This window comes from Mustela erminea, chromosome 3, assembly GCF_009829155.1.
Source record: "Mustela erminea isolate mMusErm1 chromosome 3, mMusErm1.Pri, whole genome shotgun sequence".
NCBI classification, from domain to species: domain Eukaryota; kingdom Metazoa; phylum Chordata; class Mammalia; order Carnivora; family Mustelidae; genus Mustela; species Mustela erminea.
The window spans coordinates 47,581,320-47,603,830 of record NC_045616.1 but is presented as its reverse complement, the minus strand read 5'-3'; the positions used below and the strand labels follow the sequence as shown (position 1 = coordinate 47,603,830).

The following is a 22,511-nucleotide window of genomic DNA, read 5'->3' as shown; positions in this document are numbered from 1 at the left end:
GCAGAAAATTACTAACAAATATTTTAAGTATCTCTGTAAGCTGAATATAAGCAGAAAATGACTAACAAATATTCTCTATTTAAATTATTTAAAAATAGACATTTTTGTAAAAGTATTTTCCATACACATTTTATTTGTAGAACTGGGAAAAATCTAAACATATAAACCCGGGGGCTTCCATATTTCCCCTAGCTTGCTAAACCCTAATAAATGTATGCCTCTTGCTTTAATTCTAACAATTCTATAATAATTTCTTTTTTTGTTATATTTATTTCATTAGTTGACACATGTTGTGGTTAAAGCTAAAACCTGGATAATGTGTGTGTGGGGGAAGCCCCAAAGAACAAACTGATAAGAACTAAAGATCATGAAAACATTTTGTATGAGTATATCTTTGAAGCTTTAACACCAAAGACTAACTCCCTAAAAATGTTATGGTATTAGACAATGAAGACAATTTATTCACATTTTCCATCTTCGAAATTGTATAATATCCTATTAAGGTCCAAAACATGACTTCCCTTGCCACCTAGAAGCTATTGTTCCCTCATGTCTAGTTCTATCCCAAATTTTTCTTCAATGCTCCAAACCCATATATCCAAGCGCTTGATAGTCATTTACTTGTTGATGTCCCACAGATATTTCAACCTCAACCAGTTCAACACTGCACTAGAAATTTCCTCTACAAACCTAAGTCACCACCTTTGCTCCCCACTTCCAGGCAATATCTGGGCATTTTTATTGTTCTCTTGCTCAAATTCTACATATAATCAATCATTAAAATCTCACTGATTTTGTCCCCAGCTGTATCCTAAATCCGACCACTTCTCTCTGATCTCATTCCCTCTGGCTTAGCTCAAACCATTATCATTTCACAAGTGAAGGACTACAATGGTTCCCAGCCCATTTTTACTGCCTTTAGGATTGCCTATGTAAATGTTCTAATTCTGTAGCAGGAATGAACTTCTAAAATGCAAATATGAACATGCTGCCAAGTTACTCACTTCTTATTAGATGCTTCAAAGCGGAATCATTGCCCTCAAGATTGAGTTCAAACTTAATATGACATTTAAGACCTTTCATAATCTGGCTTCTACCTTTGACTGCATCTCTTACCACTGCTCTGCAATATAAGGTGATCCAAAAGGCACCCTTTTCCCCCAGCAGGAGATCACAGAGAACACTCTCTGTGTTCTAACTGCAGGGAACAACTTCCAGTAACCTAATTGTGCCAAACTTTATTTTCTCTGCGCTATTTCCTTTGTTTAGAAAGTGAGTCCTGTGCTCTGCCCTCACTTCACCCTGCATAATTTCTACTTCTTTTTCAAACTCAAACAAGACATCAACTTTTGTCAAAAGTCTTTCCTATCACCCCCAAGGCTGGGTAATGTCCTACAACGTCTTGTGCATGCTCCCATTATAATGAATAATTTGTATTTTAATTGCTTGTTAGATTATCAAAGTCTTGAGGCCAAGAGCTCTGCCTTGTTCATTAAATCATTAAATTAGTATAATAAATAAATGATGAAAATACAACATTTATCTTCAGGATGATTGCTTACAACCTTGTAGTCATATACTAAAATACAAATATTTTAAAGAAACCTATTAATAACATACATATGAAATTACCCACAGTTAAAGTATATAAAATAAATAAAAGAAGGACAATTGGAAAGAAATCCATGTAGGGTATTTTTGGCTTTAATAGTTTAGCTTCCATTAGTTTAAAAAGTAGGAAAAGGTTATCATAAAAATCAGCATAGTGGTTAACTTTAAGGACGAGAGACAGAGTTGTGAACGGGAAAAAGACTTCTACTGGCTGGCAATGTTGCATTTCTTGACCGGAGTAGCAGTTACAAAGATGTATTCTTTAAAGTTACAGTCAAACCGAATAATACAAACTTAGCACTTTTCTGTACATGTATGTAGAGAGACCACAGAATTTACTATACAAACTTTTAAGAGTGAAGAAAGATACTATTAGTTATTGTATGAGAAGAACAAGTCTAAACTGGGATTACCCAGAGAAAATGCACACATCTGGTCACCCTAATTGTATCTTACAAAGAAAGAAATGTAAAAACAAAACAGGAAGCAGATAACAAAATTTCCACCTGCTGACAGTAGGCAGAACTAACTAGCTTACATAACTTAATGTCTCTAAACATCTTTCTTTATATGGAGAGAATAAAAACATGAAGGAGATTACTCTGTTCCCATTAGGCTTTGTGCTAGTAATAAAGATGTAAGGATGATGAAAAGTAAGCCATGATTCTGGCCTTTAATGTGTTTGTAATTTTTTAAGAATGTCAACACTTAAAGTTATAAGGCAGACTGTCTCGTCATCCAGTCCAATGGACCTATAATAAATCCATACTATCTGCCCTCAGTGAGGTCCTCCCTGCTTTCCTTTCAAGGAAGAAACAATTCTTCCTTGACACCGTTGAGACCCAATCTGTCCCATCCTTTCTATTCCCAGATCACTTTGGGTCCTCCTACAAGATGTCTAACTACTCTCGTTTCTAGTAGATTTTCCCCTTTACTGTGTTGCCAGATCTATCTTTTGGAAGCCTGGCCCCGATCAACCACGCTCCAGCCCTAAAAGCCATTTACTGAACTGGTGCCCAATGTGTACAAAATAACTGGAACTCTTAGCCAACATCTCCTCTAAATCTACCTTTCAAGCCTTCCTTCTCACTATTTCCAGGAAGCTTATTCATACTCCAGGAAGATCTGGGTTACACATTAATATAGATGGTTACCAACTTACAATGGTTTGACTTAATGATTTTTTTTTGACTTTACAATGGTACGAAAAAATATGTATTCAGTAAAAACTATACTCCAAATTTTGAACTTCTATCTTTTTCTCAGCTAGCAATCTGTAGTACAAGACTCTGTCATGATGCTGGGTAGCAGCAGTGAGCCACAGCTCTGTTGGCCACACAATCACTAGGGTAAATAACCAATACACTCAACAACCATTCTGTATCTATACAACCTTCCTGTTTTTCACTTTCAGTACAGTATTTGAAAAATTACACTTTACTATAAAATATAAAACATATACATACGTTTATAAAATTATAAAAAAGCTTTGTATTACATGATTTTGCCCAACTCTAAGTTAACGTATCCTGACCATGTTTAAAGTGGGCAAGGCTAAGCTATGATGTTCCGTAGGTTAGGTGCATTAAATGCATTTTTGATTTACGACATTTTCAACTTACAGTAGGGCTTACTGAGATATAAATCAACTGTATGTCACAGAAGAGCTTAGTCTGCAAACCCTAGACAAAGCTCTACCATGAAATTCAGTCTGGGATCTCATGGTGCAGCTCAGATTAGGCAAAACTTAAAAACAGAGAACACATCCAAGGTAGTAAGCAGTTCAGTAATTCATAAATGAAGTGATAAAGACTATAAATACTACTCAGGGTGACAGCAGAGTGAATGGAAAAGAAGGGACAGAATGAGTCATTATAAAGGAAGAATCAGCAAAACTTTGTGACTCACAGGATATGAGGGAAATTGCCAATGAGGCCAAAGGACCCATCTGTGAGTAATGGAGAGCTAAGAACCAACAGTTCTTTCCACCATTCACAAATAAGACTACTGTTTTCAGAGATTAGTATCATAGCTGAGTCTTGCCCTCAACATCTATGGAGTGAATACCTGTTAAGAGTGGCCTGTCAGCAGTAAGAAAAAGAAAGCTCAAGTATCCATGTGCCCCAAGTACTTAAAAATTTTCAGCCTGGTTTTAAGGTTATCATATTACTCTCTAGCTTTAGATTTTAAAACCAACTGTTCTAAGAACTGAGATGCAACAAAAAAAATGCCTACAATACCCAGTTAAGAGGGACCATCTATGGTTACGACTAAATAATTACACAAGACTATTCTGAACCACACCTGCTATCTATCGACCCCTAAAATATATAAGGAAGCGCCATTCCTTTTTAGTCGGAGCTTTGTAGCAACTCCTGCAGGTAGCAGACCATACAGCCTTCCAAGAGTTACTGTCTTTGGACCATGGAATATTAATTTGGTAGGGAGTCAGACTCACCTTAGGCAGATGCAAGAGTTATCCTGCCTTAGAAGTCTTATATCACACAGAAACTAATAACCTCTTCCAAGCATAGGCTTCCAGGATCCCTGCCTGTAAGGGACATGCCCAATTACAAGAGTTATTAGCCTCAGGGAAGATCAAAGCTTTGGCATTTATAATCCATTATAATTTCCTCTAATTCAGAAGCACTTTATCAATCAGGGGTCATTTTCTACCATAGGCAATGTTCCCTAGCAACTGTGCACTTACTGTAGATGCTACAGTATGCTTCCAAGAATCCCCTTAGTTATACAGTACTCATTTCTGGAGTTGTTGCAAGTGTTAGCAGCTGATAGCTTTAGATGAGGCATACTCTAGGAACTGTTCTCAGCCAAAGAAAGTTATCTAGCTTGAGGTTGCAATCCCATCTCTGGGGCAACTTACACCCCATGATGGGTCAAAATGACATGGATCTTATGAAAGGCTCTAGCTCTTGCCTCAAGGCAAGACATCTCTGAAAAGCCATCTCAGATCCAGATATTCACATGGCGTTAGATGAGGCCTTTGTTGCTTCTGTACTGCAATTCAACCTCTTCTGCCAAATTCTATTTTTTAAACTCCCCTACAGGTGCTGATTCCAAGAGAACTCCCCAACAAACTTCCTGCATGCACCTTCAGAATCTATTTCCTGGGAAAACCAATTTAAGATACCACCTTACCAGGCTTCCAGGGATACAGAGCTAGAAAGTTAACTAAAGATCAAATTCTCATGTAGAAGGGGAGAAGATTTTGCTAACTTTTGACCCACAATATCTTATAAGAAATACAGAGAAAATATACATCTATTTATATATATTATTAACCTGCTTATGTTTAAAACTACTGAAAAATATTGTTGGCTCAAGTTTACCTGTCACTTCTACTATTAGCCAGTTAGCTTAAACTGAATCCCGTACAATTTCCCTGGTTCTTCTCTATCCTGCTATTTCTTTAATCTGCCATGTCACTTCTTCCTTCCTTCTAGAATATAAGCAATTAGAAGGTAGATTCTCTTTTGGATAAAAGGTGTAATATTACACTGTATATTAACCAACTTGAATTTAAATAAAAACTTAAAGAAAGATATTATTTAAAAAAAAAACAGGTGATAAAGGAGATAAATCTTGGCTATAAAAGAGTTGCCTTTCAAATGTGACTACTTTCCAAAGCTTTCACAAAATTATAGCTTTCTACAATTTGCTTTTTAAGAGAGCCAGATCCCACCATTTTAAGATAAAAGAAATTCTGCCAAATATTTGCTGCCCCCTACAACAGTTAAGTACAATAGTGGTAGCACAGGAAGTAATAAATTTAGAGTGGTTTTTACCATATAGTTCTTACATACTGTATTACTAAAATCCAACTTTTATGAATGAGATGACAGTGTTCTTAGGTAAATTTGTGTCATTTCCAACCTGCAGCCCACACTATGTCCACAGCCATTACACATTTACAAACCATAATCCAGAGACTGTGTATTACTAGCACTGGTTTTGGAAACCAAACACATTTCACTAAGAAAGACTACCTGATACGCTTCAATTACAGAAATGCAAGCATACTAAATCTTCTCCATAGGTTTTTCCATGAATTTCACACCAGAGGTCATTTTGTATTGATTAACTTCAAGTTGGATGAATTTAGAATATATAAACACACAAAGCACATGAAAAGAAAAGCAGTTAATCTGTTAATTAGAGTTTGCTGGTGGCAGAATGCACAGGATATTTACACTGTGGAACTGGGCTGTACTCAGAGTACGGGTTGGATTTCCTCATGTACTCTTGCCATCATTTATTGTTAAAAGCCAAACAGAAGTGATGCACTAACCAAAGCCTTATCACGTATGCCAGATTCTACTACCTAGGCATTGCAAGGTCTGCATTTATGATGGACTACCTGAGCTGATAACACATGGAATTATCTAAACAACATTTGCATATTTGTGTAATTATTTTCTAAGGTTAATTAGCTCCTGTAAAGCATTTCGCCCTTTGAGACTGCTTACAGTGACAGGTTCACATATTTTCTGAACCATTGCCAAATTTGACAGATTTTTTTTCTTCAGCTAACCTGTTGCTACAAAGTTATAAAATGAATGCTCCTAAAATATATACTTTAAACTCATAACAGATATTAGAAAAAGTAAAATGAAAGCTTAATGAATTTGAAAGTTTGTTCATTGATTTGTTTATTTTTTGAAGATTTTATTTATTTGACAGAGAAAGACACAGTGAGAGAGGGAACACAAGCAGGGGGAATGGGAGAGGGTGAAGCAGGCTTCCCACTGAGCAAGGAGCCTGACATGGGTTGATCCTAGGACCCTGGGATCATGACCTGAGCCAAAGGCAGATGCTTAACAAGTGAGCCACCCATGTGCCCCAAATTTGAAAGTTTTTTAAGTGTCCAATTTTAAAGTCAAAATGTCAAGATTTTTTTTAAAATTTCATATAAACCCTTCTGTGATTATGTTGGTAAGCATATCTACTAAGAAAATTATGAATACTAAAATCTAGCATTCTGGGTGTTAAACTAGCACATAACCTATGTCACTACTTTTAGTTGAGTCATGGACGTCACGCATATATACACTCCCACCACCACCCACAATCCTCAGCTCTTTCATTGATTTGCTACTTACACTGAAAACATCAACCAGAGAAAGAACACTTATAGAAAATCTAAACTTTTTTTACAGCAAAATTTACAAATCAAAGGGTGTTCTTTTACAAAGCTAAGACTTTCATTAGGTAAAATGTAATCTCACCAAAATCTAAATGGAGGCAGAAAACTCACATCAAATGGATTTCTGAGGATGCAAAAATGTACATTACTATCTTTTACCCAACTAACCCACAGGTACAAGATGAAAGAAAATTTGTGTTTTTAAAAACTGGCCAATTTGGTACCTTCTAGAAGAAATGAAACACAAACACCATTTGAGACTAGAAAGATACACAAGGAAATTATATGCTTTAGCTTTATCTTTTAGGTGATTCTGCTAACTCCTCTGTACATAAACAAACTATAAATTGTACATTAGTACAGAACATTTATAAGAATAGCTATATATAAAATATATTTTATGTTACATGAGTTATATTTTAATTTCAATCCATTTAAGTAATTAGGACTAAAAATTTATCTTCATTTGGCATATTTTAAATGTGTGATCTTTAAAAAATAGTGCATGCATTTATGTTTAACAGTGATTAAAGGACTAGGGGTATACACGAATGCATAAAAACAAATGCTATAGCATACATATAATAAAAACATCTTCAAAAATAAAACACCATTATTTTGTTTCTAAATACTAAATTGATCCATATGAAGCATCACTATTAGAAGCATTCTTAACCTTAAAAAGTGGCAATTTCATAAGATTCAAACTTAAACATAATGAAAACAGACAAAAGAATCTATAAGCTAGAGACATCTTACAGCTATCAACTTTTGCCTTGACACTTTTGGTGTCAAGATATTACTGACAGCTATCAATCTTAAAAGGCAGATTCAAGACTATGTTACTTGTCAATATGGCTAAATTAATAAATTATAAATGGCTATGAACAGAATGAAGATAATTGACAAAAGATCAGTATTCAGAACTGTATAAAACATATTTGAATTTCACATATCTCAAGCTTAACATGTCCAAAATTAAAATCTGAATTGGTTTCTTGACTCCTCATCACCTGTTTTCTTTCAGTCTTTCTCATCTTGCTAAGTGGTACCTCCACCCACCCAGTTGTTCAAGCCAAAACTCTGGAAGTCATTCTTGATGTTTTTCCCTTCTCCTATCTCTCATATTTATCCAATTCAATCTATCCTCCAAAATGTTTCTAGAATTTATAAACTCCTAATTTCCATTCTTACTATCTCAGCACCAAGTTATCACCATATTTTGCACAGGACAAAACCACTTAAACTGGCTATATGCTCTCCCTCATTTAATGTTTATAATGATATTATGAATAGATACTCCAAATATCCAAGTTTCCAGAGAGTAATTAATTTGTCCAATGTCATACAACTTGCCAGATTGCCAGTTAACCTGTCTGGTTCTAGCATCTGAACTCTTATGCTATATTATCTTACCACCTATCCTTTTAAATCATACTGGGCTGACATTAACCTTATTTTGTTGTTTTTAAAAATCTGGTTCAATATGAAGCTTAAACAATAATTACCTAACAAGAAGTTAGTAAAAAATAGATAAGCAAACAATTACGGTCCATTATTTATGGAAATGGTGCCAAATGCTTTGTGACTGGGCCATAATTGCCATAAAATAGGGGTAACCTGAAATGGGAGGCAGCCAGACCTGGTAGGATACTTAGATTCCAAAACTATGCTATTAATGATTCTACTCACTCTAATAAATTTAGGCTTTCTTCTTTTAGTGCAATCTATAGTGCAATCATAGTAATGCTTCCACGACCTCTATTAAGGCAGGCGCAGATCTAAATACTTTATAAATGGTAACTCATTTAATCCAGACAACAATCCTATGAAACAGGTACTGTTATTATCCCCATAATTAGATGAACAGGCAAAGAACAATTAAGAAACTAACTCAAGAAAACTGGTAGTATATGACAGAGCCAGACTTAAAACCTACGTAGTCTGATGCCCATATATGTAATATTAGTCACTGTGTACTGTATTGCTGAAGTACATTTAATATCCTTCCCTCTATGTAAGCATAACCAAAGTCACCGCTTTGCAACAATGAACCAAATGGCCAAGGGCTTTTAAGAAAAAGGGACAAGGGTGTTGTTTATATAGATAACACATACAGGTTCATATGAAAAAAGAAATGAAAAAGCTTGTTTTCTGAAAGTTAAACATATTCTTCTTTTTTGAATAGCTTCTGCCATCTTATGAGAGAGAAACTGAGCTTAAGAACTATTCTTAATTTTGTGCCATCTATTCATCTACAACAAAGAAAAAGGCTAAGTGAAAGAAGCTAGACAAAAAAGACTACATATTATATGAATCGACTGATAGGAAATTCTAGAAAAGCCAAAACTACAGTGTTAAAATGTACCTTAGCAGTTGGCAGTGTCAAAAGCTGAAAAGAGGAAACTGACTGCCAAAAGACACAAAAGAAAGGTTTTTGGGATTATGGAAATTATTTTCTACCATGACGGTAGTGATAGTTACCCAATGACATACATTTATCAATCACATCTAACTGTATATTTAAAATTGGTACAATTTACAGTATCTAAATTATATCTAGTAAAGCTGGCCAAAAAAAACGGGTAAATCTTTTTTCCTAAACAGAGTTCATGAAACCTATTGTAAATAAAGTTTTATTATAACACAGCCATGTCCACTTGTTTATGTATGATCTATGGCTGCTTTTGCCTTACAACAGTGGAGTTCAGGAGTTGTGACAAAGTCCACATAGCCTGAAAGTTTAAATTAGTTAAACTCACCAGGTTTTAAAGAAAGTTTGTCAACCCTTGCTCTAAATACTTATGATCTCAGTTCCAGCTTAGAACAGCAAATTAAACATTGATAACTGTCAGCACTCTTTCTCTAAACCCACAAAAACTATAGTAAAAGTTTTTTTTTTTTTTCTTCTTACAAAGACATAATTCCACAAGGCCTAGGAGGAAAAGGCAAGGGAGAAAACACTATGGCATTTTGGAAGATAGAGAGCAGACAGAAGAATGGTAACCAATTCAGCAGATCTATGAAAGTCAAATCCCAAACTGGCCATGAGGGAAGCTGAGTATCAATTCCATTTATGCTGCAAAATTCTCCAAAGCACAGGGATAGGATTCTAGGAACCTCAGGACTGAAGGAAAGTAGGATATATGTGCTCAAATGAGGCTTCCTGAAAGTAGCTGTTTTCCCATCTTCCCTTCCACACACTTTAGTAAATCTCTTTATACATCCTGAACAAGAGAGATTTTGAAATGGGTTTATCATTAACATATGCAAACTGAATGTAGAATGCGGTGATGTGCTTTCTTTCTCTTCCCCCAACCTTCATCCCTTCTAGACCTCCAGACTGTATGCAGTCAGATTCTCAGTCTTCAGGCAGAAGACCAAGGGACTCTTTGAGAAATCAAACCAGGCTGACTACACTAAAAGTTCTAAAGACAAAAATGAAGAGAAAGGCAAATACATGATCTCACTTACAAGTGAAATCTAAAATAAGTGATCTCACTTACATGTGAAATCTAAAATAACAACAAACCCTCCCAAAATTCAACTCATAGAAAAAGAGAATTAACTGATGGTTGCCAGGGTTGGGGTTGGGGTTGGGGGGAAATGTGTGAAGGTGGTCAGAGGGTACAGACTTCCAGTTATAAAATGAATAAGTTCTGGGCATGTAATAAACAGTATGATCACGACAGTTAACAATACTATACAGTATGTTTGAAATTGCTAAAAGGGTAGGTTTAAAAGTTTTCCCCATCAAAAACAAACAAACAAACAAACAAATAAACAAAAGGTGTAACTAAGTGAGCTGATGAATGTGCTAACTTTATTGTGGTTATCACTTTGCAATGTATACATACATAAAATCACTATGTTGCATACCTTAAACTTACACAATTGTTATATTTTAATTACAACTCAATAAAGCTAGAAAACATTACAGCACACCCAGAGAGAGAAAAAGAGAGAGAGAGAGAGAGAGAGACAAATTGGTGGTGGTGGTGGGGTGGGCATGTTGGAAAAATTCTCAGCAACCAGACTATTCAGACTGCCTACAGTGAAGCTTGAATGTCATAAGCCCCATCCTTATGCTTACAGTTTTCAATTAGCTTTTTAATGCCCGCTAATAAACAAGAACAGCCTGCCAAACAGCATTAGACATATGAAGAAAGTCTACAATACAAAATATTCAGACCAGAATAAATAGAAAAAACCAATTTGGAAGAAACTGAAACTTCGATGAAAGAAGAAAATTTCAGAAACACTACCATTATCTTTAGAGAGATCAGAGAAGACAGTACATGCATAAAACAAGTGTATTATTAAAGAGAAATATTCAAAGAATAAAGAGTTTTTACAAATTAGAAGCAAAACACAGGAAAAACCTGATAGAGGAATTAGGTGATTAATTAAGGAAATCTCCTAGAAGCAAAAGATATAAAAAAGAAAAGTAGTAAGTCCAATGATAAAGTGTAAGAGATTAATTGTCCAAAACAGTTCTAAAAAGAAAAAGATAAAACACAAGGGAAGTAATCAACAACAAAATATTTAAGAACATTTCCTAGAACACTAGCTGCTAGAATGAAAAGGCTGACAAAGTACTCAGTACTTTGGATGAATGGAGATCTATATAAAGGTATGTCACTGTGAAATTTAGAATCCAAGAATAAAGAGAAGATTCTGTAAGTGTTAAAAAAGAAAAATGAATAATTAGGATTCAGAACAATTCTAGAATTTTCAGTAACAAAAGAATCAAGAACATGATAAAAAAAGAAGTCTTCAAAATTCAAAAGGAAAATAATATCCAACTTACAATTCTACAGCCAGCCAAAATACCATCAAATAGAAGAATAAGGTTAAAAACATTTTCAGACACACAAAAATGAAAAAAATTGTTGCTCATCTCTCTATTAGTCTGCTTCTAAGGGAATATCGATAGTTGGTTCCACTGAACAATTTGAAAAAGGCTGACTCTAAGGTAGAAATTGTGGAGCTGAATTTGCTGCCCACTAGTTAGCTGTAACAAGACCTCAATGCCTGTAGTAAGTGGAACATTGATAACCCTGGCACACAGTAGCAGTGCAACCACTCAAAACTTTCATCAATAATGAGCTGGAAGTATATACTGGTAGAAAGGAATACACCAGCAGGTATATGTATTGGCATTGAAAAGTATATCATTAATAAAGACTATAGAATTGGATAGCCATTTCCAAGGGCAATAGACGCTTTGGGGTGGGGGTAAGTCAAAGGCTGAGAGTGATTAATGAGCACAAAACAGTGAAAGCCAGAGAACATCCTTAGCAGCATATGAAGAGACTCTCACCTTCTACAGTAGGAAGGCAAAAGAATCTAAGGTGTAGACCCAGTACTTTTGTAATGGAAGTAGAGCTCCAGAGAAAGCTGGACTCTTACATGTGCAATATGGGGTTAGAGCCCTAATTCATAAGGACTGGGACCTTGAGACATTTGAGTGGGAGCATCTAAATCTCTTAAATCCTGATTCCCCTAAACCTTCACGGGGCCTGCAGAAGTAGACCAGGCTTTGGAGTTAAAAGCTAGTACATGCTTGAAGATGATGCAGAAGCCACTGCCTTTGCTAGACAACATGTGCTTCCTTGACCTCTCCACTCTCACTTCTGCTTCTGACCCTAGCCCAATAACTAGAAAAAAAGTTACAGACCTTAGCCAGGGAAGTGTTGGGCCTCCTAAGAGAGGAAAGGGACAAAACCATGAAGGAGTTGCAGAGCTTCATCAGTACTTACAGGCAGGAGCAAGGGAAGTGCATAGAAAGATGCTGGACAAGGAGGACAGAGCATTCACTTGGATAAGGAGAGTTTATCAATATATACTTTCTCAGAATAGAGGATTTAACACTGTGGGAGGCTGCAATAAGGCTTGAGACGAGCACCAAACCAGGCCCTGACTTGTGCCTCCTTTAAAGTCCGAACAACCTAACAAAAGGTTTAGGATGGGAAAAGTTGAGTAGCACTGAGAAAGGGTCTGTGCTATGTGTTGTGTGCTCGCCTACGTGACTTCCCACACACTTGCTAAACAAATGAGAACAATTCGGTTGGGGTCAAAAGTTCATTACTGGTCCTTGTTGCCCTAGTACAGCCCATAAATTACTTTCAGGTGTGCTGTATCAATACAGAACAATTGTACTGGCATCAGCCATTTGGCATCACGAGGTCTGCTTATAGTTAAGTGTGAAACTTATTATGGGAACTCATGGTTGTTTAACTAGACGCAGGTGTATTGCTTCTATTATCACTATATATATGGCCTTAGTGCTTTGAATAAACTTAGCACTGTTGGACATCCTCCTCAGTGCTCCTTCTGCCCCCATCTCTTTGTCTCTTAATTTCTTTTCACCATCCTCTTACCCTCACATTCCTGGTCGATTTGTCGCACCGGCTGTGACATAACACATGTCTAAATTTTCTATTGCTGCACTAACATATTACCACAAACTTAATGGCTTAAAACAACACAAGTTTATTATCTTATACTCCTGTATTGTATGTCAGAAGTCTGACAGGGGCTACAAAGTGTCTTTTCTCAAGGTTTTTGTTTTGTTTTTTAATTTTAAAAAAAATTATTTATTTATTTTAGTGGCGGTGGTGCAGAGGGAGAGGGAGAAACTCAAACAGACATCATGCTGAGCATGGAGCTGGATATGGGGCTTGAGCTCAAAACCCTGAGACTATGACCTGAGCTGAAACCAAGAGTTGGGTACTTAATCGTCTGTGCCACCCAGGTGCCCCTCCTTTCTGAAGATTTTAAAAATCCATTTGCTTGCCTTTTCCAGTTTCTAGAGGCTACCCTCTTGGCTTACAGTTCCTATCCTTCATCTTAGAGCCAGCAGCCTTGCATCTTTCTGACCATGCTTCCATAGTCATATCTCCTTCTCTGACTCTTATTTTTGCTTCCCTCTTCTACTTTTAAGAACTGTTATGGTAACACTGGATTATGATTAATCCAGGACAATCTCCCCATTTTAAGGTCCTTAATGTTAATCACACCCGCAAAAAATTTTTTTGCCATGTAAAGTAACACAGTCACAGGTTCCACAGATTAGAAAGTGGCTATCTCTGGAGACCATTATTGCCTAGCACAACATCTTAGCATGAATCCTTAGAGACGGGGATAATTCCTTGGTAGGCTCACTCTTAGAAGCTTGCAGAAAGTAATGACCTATACTAAGTGAAGACCTTGTGTTACATTATTACTCACCACTGAGTGTCCATCACCAAAGAAGCAATAAACAATCAAGTAGACAAAAATGCTCAGCCGGTTTACATCTGTCCGACAATGACACTGGCTAACTCAGACCTGGCACAATCAGTGCTTGAATGGAGAAGCCGGAGTGGCAAGGGTAGATGTGATGCATAGGCTCACAAGCATGCATGCATTTCACTCACCAAGGCTGACTTAGCTACTACCATCTAATGAATAATTCAGCAGAGTGAGAGGCAAAAGAAATACCTTTGGAGTCAGTAAGTGTGTGTGTGTGTGTGTGAGTGTGTTGGGGAAGAGGGTAAGGTTAGAAGACTATTTGATAACCCTAAAGTTAATGAGCCTTATGGCAGCACACTGATGACATGTCAAGAATTCCGGACAGTTTAGTCTAGAATGTTCTCTAAACAAAATGGAATAGTCAGAACCTAAGTATGATTCATAGGATCTATATCTGAATCTAAAGCTATAATTACGATATAGCAAAAACTCATGTCAACCTGTGTCATCAAGAAAAGGTTAAATTATTTTCAGTATGCTCTATTTAGGAAAGTAAGGCATTACATACATAGCACCTTTTATAGAAATTTAGGGGATGACAGAGGGGAGGTAATTAGGGAAGCAGCGATTTTCTGGGGGTCCTGAAGAGCTTTTGTGTAGCCAGGACAATTACTGTAAAGCATCAGTGAGTCAAATGTAAATGCTTAATATCTGATATCCCTGCTTTATAAGACATGGTAACTGAATGATCTGTCCGTGATTATACTACGAAAAATGAAACGAGTAAACTGTTTTCAAAGAATTAATAATTTAAGAATTATGCAAAGATTACTATTTGCAATTGCTGGAGATAATATATTTATATACCTAAACACACGTGTGTGCTTTCCCCTCACACCACAGGACTTCAGTTCTTATCCAGACAGTGTTGTTTAACCAGCTTTACGTCTTTGAGTGGTTACTTACCTTCTAGGATGCTCAAAATCTCAGCAGTACATGAGAGATAAACCTGGGAGACCTTGAAAATTATACCTCTTTCTAATAAAATAGAGCAAAAACTTTGGGTACAAAGAGAATCTGGGTTCCTATCTCATCGGGTTATAGGATAGATAGGGAGGTTGAACAGATGCATGCTGGCAAGCAGCATATAATAAATATTATAGCCTTCCGGATATACTATAAGAATGTGACTAAGTTATTTATATACCTGAAATAATGATTTACATTGTTATAAATGAATTTCTTAAAACACCTTGAAAATATACTAATAAAAACCATATTAGTTCAAACATATTATAATAACTTCTGTGTGATATAAAAGCTAATTCATTCAAACAAATTTGGATATTCTAAATTTGTGAAAAATGTGAACTGAAGTAGTATTTTAGTTTTTTAATTTAATTTAACTTTAATTCTAGTATGTTAACATACAATGTTGCATTAGTTTCAGATGTACAACACAGTGATTCAATAATTCCATACATTATTTGGTGCTCACCAAGATAAGTGTACTCTTAATTTCCAACACTTATTTCACCCAACTCCCCACCTACCTCCCTCCTGGAAACCATATTTGTTCTGTACAGAAGAGTTTGTTTTTTGGTTGGTCTCTCTCCTTCCCCTTTGTGTTGTTTCTTAATTTCCACAGGAGTGAAATCAAATGCTATTTGTCTTGCTCTGACTGGCTTATTTCACGATCCATTCATCTATCGATGAACATGGGCTGCTTCCATAATTTGGCTGCTGTAAATGATGCTGCAAAAAACACAGAGGTGCACACATCCCTTTGAATTATTATTTTCATGTTCTTTAAGTAAATACCCAGTAGCGAGATTACTGGATTGTAGGTGGTTCTATTTTTAATTTTTTGAGAAACCTCCATAATGTCCTTCACAGTGGCTGTACCAGTCTGCATTCCCACCAAGACTGCACAAGGATTGCTTTTTCTCCACATCCTCATCAACACTTGTTGTTTCTTGTGCTTTTTGATTTTAGTTTTTTCCTACAGGTGTGAGGTAATACCTCATTGCAGTTTTCATTTGCATTTTCCTGAAGATGAGCACCTTTTCATGTATCTGTTCACCTTCTGTATGTCTTCTTTGCAGAAATGTCTGTTCATGTCTTTTGCCAATTTTTAAATTGGATTATTTATTTTTTGGGTGTTGAGTTTTATAAATTCTTTATATGTTTTAGATATGAACCCTTTATAGGATATGTAATTTACAGTATCTTCTCCCATTCAGTAGGTTGTATTTTAGTTTGTTGGTTCCCTTGCTGTGCAGAAGCTTTTATTTTTATTTTTTAAAGATTGCATTTTATTTATTTGACAGAGAGAGAAATAGCCAGAGAGGAAACACAAGTAGGGGAATGGGAGAGGGAGAAGTAGGCTTCCTGCTGAGCAGGGAGTACGAAGTGAGGCTCCATCCCAGGACCCTGGGATCATGACCTGAGATGAAGCCAGATGCTTAACAACTGAGTGATCCAGGTGCCCTACAGAAGTTTTTAATTTTTATATAATCTCAACAGTTTATTTTTGCTTTTGTTTCCCTTGCCTCAGGAGACATATCTAGAAAAATGCTGCTATAGCCCATGTCAGAGAAATTACTTCCTGTGCTCTCTTCTAGGATTTTCATAGTTTCAGGTCTCACATTAAGGTCTTTAATCATTTTGAGTTTATTTTTGTGTGGGGTGAAAGAAAGTGGTCCAGTTTCATTCTTTTGCATGTAGGTGTCCAGTATTCCCAATAACACTTGTTGAAGAGACAGTCTTTCCCATTACATATTATTGCCTCTTCTGTCAAAAATTAATTGGCCATATAATTTTGGGTTTATTTCTGGGCCTTCTATTCCTTTCCTTACATAGATACTATGTATCTATTTATGTGCCAGTACCATACTGTTTTGATTACTACAGCTTTGCAAAGGAATTGTGGTATCTCCAGTTTGTTTTTCTGGAATTGTAATACCTCCAGTTTTATTTTTCTTTCTCAAGATTGCTTTGGTCTTTGTGGTTCCACAGAAATTTTCAGATTGTTTCTTCTAGTTCTGTGAAAAATACTGGCATTTTGTAAGGAATTGCCTTAAATCTATAGATTGCTTTGGGTAATACAGACATTTTAACAATATTTGTTCTTCTAATCTATGAGCATGGAATGTCTTTCCATTTGTTTGTGTTGTCTTCAATTTCTTTCATCAGTGTTTTAGAGTTTTCAGAGTACAGGTCTCTCACCTCTTCGGTTAAGTTTATTTTTAGGTATTCTATTATTTTGGTGTAATTGTAAATTGGATTTTCTTAATTTCTCTTTCTGTTGCTTTGTTATTTGGGTATAGAAATACTATAGATTTATGTATGTTGATATTGTATCCTCTGATTTTTACTGAATTCAATGATCAGTTCTAGTAGTTTTTCTGTGGAGTCTTTAGGTTTTTTATACATAGTATCATGTCATCTGCAAATAGTGAAAGTTTTATTTCTACCTTATCAATTTGAATGCCTTTTATTTCTTTTTCTTGCCTGATTGCTATGGCTAGGACTTCCAATACTATGTTGAAAAAAAGTGGTGGTGGACATCCTTTTCCGGTTAGTCATCTCAGGGGAAAAGCTCTCAGTTTTCCCCCACTGAGTATGTTGTTAGCTGTTGGGTTTTTCATATTTATTATGTTGAAGTATGTTCCCTCTAAACCTACTATATTATTTCTTTTATCACAAATGGATGTTGTACTTTATGAAATGATTTTTCTCAATCTATTGAAATGATTATAAGATTTTAATCCTTTCTCTTATTGATGTGATGTATCAGGACTGATTTGCAAATATTGAACTGCCCTTACATTTCTGGAATAAACCCCACCTGATTGTGGTGAGTGACTTTTTTAATCTACTGTTGCATCCAGTTTGCCAATATTTTGTTGAGAATTTTTGCATCTATGCTCATTAGAGATATTGGCCTGTATTTTTTTCTTTCTTCTGCTTCTTTTTTTTTTTTGGTGGTGTCTTTATCTGGTTTTTGTATCAGGATAATTCTGGCCTCAGAATTTCCCTCAGAGTTTCCCTTCCTCTTGCATTTTTTTGGAAAAGTTTGAGAAGAATAGGTACTAACTCTTTTTTAAATGTTTGGTAGAATTCTCTTGTGAAACCAACTTGGTGCTGGACTTTCATTCATTGGGAGTTTTGGATCACTGATTCAATTTCATTGCTGGTAATTTTCTGTTTCTTCATGCTTCAGAGTTGGTAGGTTATACATTTTAAGGAACTTACTCATTTCTTTTAGGTTGTCCAATGGGCTGGCACATAATTTTTCCCAATATTCATTTATAATCCTTTTTATTTCTGTGGTGTTGGTTGCTATTTATATTCTTTCATTTGTGCTTCTGTTCGAGTCCCTTCTCTTTTTTGTTTTTGATAGTCTGGCTAGAGGTTATCAATTTTGTTGATCTTTTCAAAGAACCAGCTCCTGGTTTCACTGATCTGTTCTATTACTATTATTATTGTACTTTTCACTTCTATATCATTTATTTTTGACCTAATCGTTATTTTTTTATTTCTTCTGCTGCTTTTGGGTTTTGTTTGTTCCTCTCTTTGGCTCTTTTAGGTGTAAGGTTAGGTTATTTTCAGATTTTTCTTGCTTCTTGAGGCAGGCCTATATTGCTACATATTTCTCTCTTAGAACCACTTTTGTTGCATCAAATATATTTTATACCATTGTATTTTCATTTTCATTTTTCTCCATCTGATTTCTTGATTGATTCATTTATTATTTAGTTGCATTTTACTTAATCTCCATGTATTGTGGTCTCTCCACATTTTTTTCTTGTGGTTGATTTCTAGTTCCATAGTGTTGTGGTCAGAAAAGATGGATGGTATAACTTCAGTCTTTTTGAATTTGTTGAAACTTATTTTGTGGCCTAATATGTGACCTATTCTGGAGAATGTTCCATGTGCACTGGAAAAGAATGTGTATTCTGCTGTTTAGGATGGAATGTTCTGAATATATCTGTTAAATCTATCTGGTCCAGTGTGTCATTCATAATCACTGTTTCCTTACTGATTTTGTTTAGATGATCTGTCTATTGGTGTAAGTGGGTCCCCTACAATTATTGTATTACTATGTATTAGTTCTTTTATTTTTGTTATTAACTGTTTTAAGTATTCGGGTTCTCCCATGTTGGGTGCATAAATATTTACAAATGTTTCATTTTCTTCTTGGGATGTCCCTTTATTATTATATAGTATCCTTTGATTTTTGTTACACTCTTTGTTTTAAAGTCTATTTTATCCAATATAAATATCAGTAACTTGGCTCTCATTTGACATCCATTTACGTGATAAATGTTTCTCCATCCACCCATGTTCAGTTGCATGTATCTTTAAATCCAAAATGAGTCTCTTGTAGGCAGCATATAGATGGTTCTTCTTCTTTTTTTTTTAATCCATTCCTTCACCCTATGTCTTTTGATTGGAGCATTTAGTTCACTTACTTTCGAAGTAATTATTGCTAATTATGTATTTACAGCCATTTTGTTACTTATTTTGTGTTTTTTTTGTAGTTTTTTTCTGAGCCTTTCTTCTCTTGCTCTCTTTCATGGTTTGCTGGCTTTCTTGAGTGATATACTTAGATTCACTTGGATATACTTGGAAATTTTATTTTTGCATATCTATTACTGGCTTTTGATTTGTGGTTACAAGTTTGTATATACCATTTTCTCCATATAGCAGTTTATATTAAGTTGATGGTTACTTAAGTTTAAGACCATTCTTTACTCCTCTCCCTACTATGCTTTTCATACATGGTGTCATATTTACATCCTTTTATTTTGTGATTCCCTGACAGATTTTTACAGATACACTTATTTTGCTGTTTTTGAACTTCCTACTTTTATTATTGTTATTATTATTTTTTTTTACTTTTATATGTTCTTTTCTTCCCAAAGTTCTTACAAAATTACGGGCAGGGACTATATATATATTTTTTTTAATTACTATTACTATTACAATAGCAATAATAGTAGCTAACATTTATCAGGTGGTTACTACATAGCAGCTAATGATTAATGACTTTACATGGATTAATTCATTCAATCTTCACTATCATAATATGATGTAGGTACTATAATGGTTCCCATTGCAAGAATGAGACACAGAGGTGGAGTAGATTTGTTGAAGGACAAACAGCTAATTAGTGCAATTCCAGATTAGAGGACAAGAAGTGTTACATTGTGCTCACTCTCACTCTGATCTTTCTGTTGTCTATGTTACCTTGCAGGCTGACTTGTACAAAACTCTGCAGTTGTTTATTTGTTTTTTAAGATTTTATTTGCTTATTTGTCAGAGAGAGAGAACAAGCAGGGGGAGCGGCAGGTAAAGGAAGAAGTAGGCTCCCTGCTGAAAAAAAAGCCCGATGCAGGACTTGATCCCAGGACCCCGGATCATGACCTGAGCCAAAGGCAGATGCTTAACCGACTGAGCGACCCAGGCATACCCTGAAGTTTTAACTTATATACTTAAATACTTTATTAAGGAAATGTAATATCCAAATTAAAAAAAAGATCAACAAGTGATTTAATAAATGAATTCCAGAACCCCTACCTTGCCTCTCTTTTTTAGACTAACATATTATTTCCTTGTTCTCTTTGGCATCACCAAACAAACCATATATACTCTCTCTGTAGAGTATGTACTTTTTTGAGACTAAATCCACAAGTGAGGATTCTGAAAATTGAAACCACATCATGCAATGAAGTCTAATATCAGACTAATAATATATAAAATATTTTAAACTGAAAAGTTCATAATAAAATAAAACTGCAGACATTTTAGCAAATCAGACAATTTCATATTAGGCTAACAGAACAAAAGGCTTCAAAGAATTCTCATACACTATAAAGATTATCAGGACTAGACTGTCAAATAGTGACCTTGCTGGCGTCTAACACCTCTAACAGTATTTGGAAGTACATTGTTTCAAATCAATAACTAATTAACAAAGTACAAAAGAAGTTGCACTGTTTCCTTAGCTCCTTGTTAAAAATGGCTTTTGGCAGCACATGGGCAGAAAGGTCGCTTTTATGACATCTCCAGGAGTCTTTCAATACCCTGCCTCTGTCAGATTAAATTACTTTTAGCAATTAATTGTCATAAGTTAAAACAGAGGCACATTTGTTACAGCAGGCTGTCATAATGACATGGTGAGTAGTTGTTTTGATATGAATTTCTTTCACTGACCTTCTATCATATCTTAATTTTTTTGGTTGACCTAACTGGAAGATTGGGAATACATCTTAACTCAAGAAGCATGGGCCAAACCTTGGGGGTCTTAGGATAAGACACCAACAGATAACTGAAAAAAATTTCCACAGATACTTTGAAAAGCAGAGGTTATGAAACAAAGGAAAGTGTAACTTGGAAATTAAATTTAAAACAAAATTATTCTTAATTAACATAAGAATACAGAATGTAACAAGAATTAAATTTTCTATCAAGTTCCTAAACATAAGATTATGAGATCATTGTCATATTGTACTAAAGGTGAACACCTAGAAATAGAATGCTATAAGGAAATATTAAATAATTTTAAAAGGTAAATTTTAGTAAGAATATATGTTATATATGATCTGTATGTCTTTTACTTGATAAACATGCAGTGTTTAAATCTCCATAACCTTATATAATCAGTTATTAGTAATTCTTATTGAATAATATTCTTTATACATCTATATTTTAACAGAACGGAAAAAAAACTCTCTTATTTGAGGACTGTAATACTTTGGTAAATCCAGTAAAAGTTCACTTAGTATTTTGAACAGTGAATGATGTAACCAAATTTTTGTCTCAAAGGTGAAACATGCTAGTATTTGATTTTTCCCTATTGCTATAGATCTGCTATGTTCTTTAGCTATATTAAATTTTAAGAGAACTTCATGGAAGATGAAAAAACTACTAGATGAAACTTCTCTAAAAGGACTAGAAAATGAAAAGGAATGACTTTTTCAAGAAATCCTAAAACCATGAAAACAGTGATAAAAACAGCTAACATTTTTCAAGTGCTTCCTCTGAAATAGATACTGTATTAAATGCACAATATGATCTAGTTCATTTAATCTTCATGATACCCTGGGCAGTAGCTACTATTATCTCCTTTTTACACATAAGGCAAGACTACTTGAGACTTTAATTGCCCAACATAATACAGTTAGTAGAGTTTCTCTGACTTCAGATCCCATAATCTTAACAGTACAGTACTTTTTACATATGTATACATATATACATACATATGCATGTATGCTATGCTTAAATCTTCATAACCTTATAAAATCAGTTATCAACACACGTGTATGTGTTATACACATACACATATGTATGTGTGTGCATGTGTGTGTGCGTGTATGCTTAAATCTAAGGATGATCAACACTCCCTAGTTGTAAAAATAAACCTTGGGCCTGAAATGTGGGTATGCCTGGAAAAGTGACCTTCAGTTTTTCCAGTTCATAGAATACACTGAGG

At 35.1% G+C, this 22,511-nt stretch overlaps 1 protein-coding gene across 7 annotated transcripts in view; it reads right to left on the bottom strand.

Annotated features, from left to right (window-relative positions):
* The window catches only part of FAM172A (family with sequence similarity 172 member A), a 423,647-nt gene that overhangs the window by 192,124 nt on the left and 209,012 nt on the right, over positions 1-22,511 (bottom strand). The gene's annotated exons all lie outside the window — the stretch shown is intronic.